The following is a 4476-nucleotide window of genomic DNA, read 5'->3' as shown; positions in this document are numbered from 1 at the left end:
GCCTACAGAGTACCATCCTACACCAAAGATTCTAGAACATAAGGGTGAAGGCACCAGCTCAACTTTTCATGTTTAATGAGTTGTATGGTTGTTGTCCTTGATGGTGGGGCCCTGCTGTCAGTGTGTGGAGAGAAATGCTTTGTCTTAGCATCAGCCTGGGTTGTTTGCAGATTTCCATGGAACCCCCTTGGCCAAAGCTAAGTTGAATTCAATTCAGTCCCACCACTGGAAGCCTTGCCACTCTACATTTAAAGTAATGCTAATAATCCAGACCCAATTATTATAGGAGTACATAGGAGTAAGTTGATGGCTATGTCATGCAGGCCAAGAAAAGCAGCAACATTTCTTGGGAAAGCTCTAGATCATTAAACACCAAAACAATACACATAGAATGGGCTTAAATATTTTTCAATTGACATAGACATATCAAGATTATCTTTAAAAGAAAAACTATAAATCTGGTATCCATGTGTGTGTCTTGGGATAATGTACACAGGCTCATGCTCTAGTAAGTAGGTCAACCAAATCCTGTGACCGTGGCTGTTCCTTTAATTCTTAGCAGAGATAAGAAAAATTGAACTGAGATAGAGAAATGGCTCAATGGGTAAAGGAACACAGTGCTCTTACAGAGGACCTGATATCAAGATCTGTTACACAAACCCACATAGAGCAGTTCACAACTGTCTATTATGCTAGCTCTAGAGGGCTCTAATGTCTATGGTCTTTGAAAGCACATAACCTCTACACATACTCCCTCAACACACACACACACACACACACACACAATTAAAAATATTAATTTTGTTAAAAATAGAAAATAACTATAATCTTAAGAAATGTAGATGACAGGCGATGATTCAGTAGTTAAGAGCATTTGATGCTCTTTCTAAGGATCTGAATTTGGTTCCCAGCATTCATGTTGAGCAGCTCACAATGGCCTGCAACTCCAACTCCAGAGGGATCCAATACGCTCTCTGGTTTCTGTGCATGTCCATAACTGTGGTGATATGTTGTTTATGATTTAATAAAGCTTGCCTGGGGATCAGAATACAAAGCCAGCCACACTAGTTAACCATAGAAACTGGGAAGTAGTAGCACACCCCTTTAATTCCAGGACTCAGAAGATAGAGGCAGATGAATCTCTGTGAGTTTAAGGCAACCAGGGCTACAAGAGAGTGAATCAGTCTAAAAGAATAACAGAGCTCACACCTTTAATCCCAGAACTAGAAAGGTATATAAAAGACAAGAGCCTGGCGACTCATGCTGTATTCTGAGATTTAGTTTCCAGTCACAGGGAAGACAGGCTCTCCATTTCAGTCTTGGTAGAGGTAACAGGTAGTGACTGGCTGCTTTGCTTCTCTGATGTTCAGGCAAGCTTTATTAAATCATAAACAATATATCATCACACGCAGCCCACATGACTCCCGCATCACTCTCTTTGTGTCTGTCTCTGTGTCTGTCTCTGTCTGTCTCTCTGTCTCTCTGTCTCTCTCTGTCTCTGTCTCTGTCTCTTTCTCTGTCTCTTTCTCTCTCTCTCTCCTCTCTCACACACCCACACCCACACACAAATAAACCTTAAAAATAGAAATGTAGCTAGTATTAAAAATAAGGAAGATAAATTTTTTGACATTTTAATAAGGTATATAGATATAAATACAGTAATATTCTTTATGATCTTTATATTTTTTTACATTTTGTTTGGTTGTTTTGTGGGTTTAGAATGTTTTAAAGAATGTCAAAGAAAACACAACAAATTTTCCTTTAAAATAAATGACACATGGTAGATTTTTTATTAGCCTTTCCAGGTTTGTTTTCATTGCAGGTTGGAGAGTAAATGTCAGGTTGGAGTGGGTTATAAGTTTATGTAAAAGGGTGAGGAAGAGAAGGAAGACAGATGAAGCAGTTATCATGGCAGAAAAGTTTAAGAGAGTGCCAATAAACAGAGGAATCAAGATTAATATTTTAAGGCAACACTATTAAGAGTCAGAACCAATGCAAAAGAGTCTATGATGAGCAAAATACTGTTGTTTTGACACAATATGGAAACTAAGGTACCCACAATGGGTTATTTGGAGGAACTGGTTTGTTTAAGAACTAGGAGAGGTTTTGTGGGAAAAAAAACTGCATATCCATGGAGGCAAGTTGTCTTGCTTGTTTGTTTTAGAGGCTGAAGACCCTTGAATCCAACTCTCCTAGTTAGTTTCAGCTGTCAAGTTGGCACATTCCAGATTTACCTAAGGGAGTCTCAATTTGCAGGGGTGGGTATGTTGGTCAGACTGCATTGAGGTCATGTCTGTACAGGAATTTTCTTGATAACCGATCTAGGAGGGGCCAGCCCATTGTGAGTGGGCAGGGAGTTTTGGGCTGTATAAGTACTGTAGAAGTTCCTCAAAATATACATGAAAAAAAGGTAAATGGAGTAAAAAATAACAGGGGAGACAATGCCCCAACTAGACATCTTTTGCTAACAAGCGAAACATCCAGTGCCCGATATGGGGTACATTACAGCTGAGTCATTAGCCAAAGAGGACCCATGGAAACCCTCAAACAACTCAGGCTATGTCTAAGTCTATTGGTTGCTCTTCACAAACTGATGGTAAGGTCCTAAGTAGTGTTCATGTTATTGGCAGGTACTTTACACGAGAAGAAAGGCAACCCCCAACCATGCTACGAATCCTGGGATCTACAACGGTGGCCTGGCTGCATTGTAGTGACACAGATGTTGTGGGAGGAACCAACCACTGGTTGTACTTTAGGTCCACTCTATGGGGTGGAACACATCCCTGACACTGCTCACGTGGCCAAGAACCTTAGATTAGATAGGCTATGGGTCTATGGGATAACCAAATACTATTGTTCTATTAAAGAAGCACAACAATATAATGACTCCTAACCACATTCTTCAACACCCATAGATCAGTGCCATGCTCAGCCATCATCAGAGAAGCTTCCTCTAGCAGTAGATTGGAACTCACACAGAGACCCACAACTAGACATTGTGCAGAGTGAGAAACTTTGGAACACTCTCTCCTAAGTGGGATGTCTTCATCAAACCCCTTCCTTTGGAACTCAGGAAGATATGCAAAAATATCAGGCAGAAAGATTTGACACCAAGGAAACAGTGTCTTCTAGACACAATAGAACTGGTGCACCTATGAACTCACAAAGAGGACAGTAATGCCCAGGACCTACACAGGCTCAAGCCAGGTCAGGTCTGGGGTCCTAGCACTGAGACAGGAAAATGGACATGAGCTCCTATCCCCAGCTAAGAAGGTATCTACAATTTGACAACTGTTTGCAAAGGAAAACTTTCTTTCCTCCAGTGAAGTTTCACTGAGTATGTAATCCATAAACCACACTTAACGGCAGGTACTGGCCATGCCTAATAGTTGATGGCCAATGCAAAACCAACGCAGTGGTATTTTTGTAAACATTTTGTATTTTGCTTGTATGTTATGGCTTCTGATTTTATGTTTTAATGCGTTTTGTTTTCTGTGTGTTTGTCTCTCTGTGGGTGTTTTCTTGTGCTTTTCCTTTTGGTTTTATTTTTTATTTTTGTTTGTTGCTAGAGAGAAATAGAAATGGAGAGAGAGAGAGAGAAAAGCATGAAGTTGGGAGAGTGGGAAGATGGAAAGAATCTAGGAGTAGTTGGGGGAGTGGACAGCATGATATTAATATTTTACATGAAAAAATGTATTTTCAATAAAAAGAGGACTATTGAAAACAAAAAGGGCTAAGTGATCCCAGGGAACAGGCCAGCAAGCAGTGTTCCTACATGGTGTCTGCTCCAGTTCCTACCTGATCTCCTGCCCTGTTTCCCTCAGTGATGAATTGTGACCTGGGAGCTGTAAGATTAATCCCTTTCTTTCCCTACTCTACTTTTGGCCACAGTGTTTATCTCAGCAACAGAGAGCAAATTAGAACACCAACCTGTCCAGTCCTGTCCTTACCAGGGAGCTGGAAAACTTTGGTCCTTCTGGTTGTGGATTCAGGCAAATGGGGTCTTTTGTGTGCATGGTATTTAAGTAGAAGGTTGGGAGGTTTTTGTATTTTTTTTTCTTGACTAGAGACACAATGTGACTGGCTACTTCATGCTTCTGCAATCATGCCACAGCCCTCAAACTGAATCAAAATAAACCCTCCCTCCCTTCTTTTTCCTTCCTTCCTCCCCCTCTCATTCCCTCTCTCCCTTCCTTGCTTGCTTGTTTTCTGTTTGGAAAAGACAGAATGGTTTATTTCATCTTAAAATTCCAGGTTACAATACATCATTGAGAGAAGGTAAAAACAGGAACTTCTAATAGCTAGTCACATCAAATCTACAGTCAAAAGCAGAGAGAAGCGAAAGCAGAGATGAGTGCTTTTTCAGTTTCTTGACTATGCTCCCCCACTTTTTTAAAAAAGAAGGCTTGTGTATCTTTTACTTATTATTGGACAGCTTCACACATATAAACAGTGTATCTCGAACATGTCCTCTAG

This window comes from Mesocricetus auratus, unplaced genomic scaffold, assembly GCF_017639785.1.
Source record: "Mesocricetus auratus isolate SY011 unplaced genomic scaffold, BCM_Maur_2.0 Super-Scaffold_4256, whole genome shotgun sequence".
Taxonomy (NCBI): domain Eukaryota; kingdom Metazoa; phylum Chordata; class Mammalia; order Rodentia; family Cricetidae; genus Mesocricetus; species Mesocricetus auratus.
Note: the sequence above shows the minus strand (reverse complement) of the source record.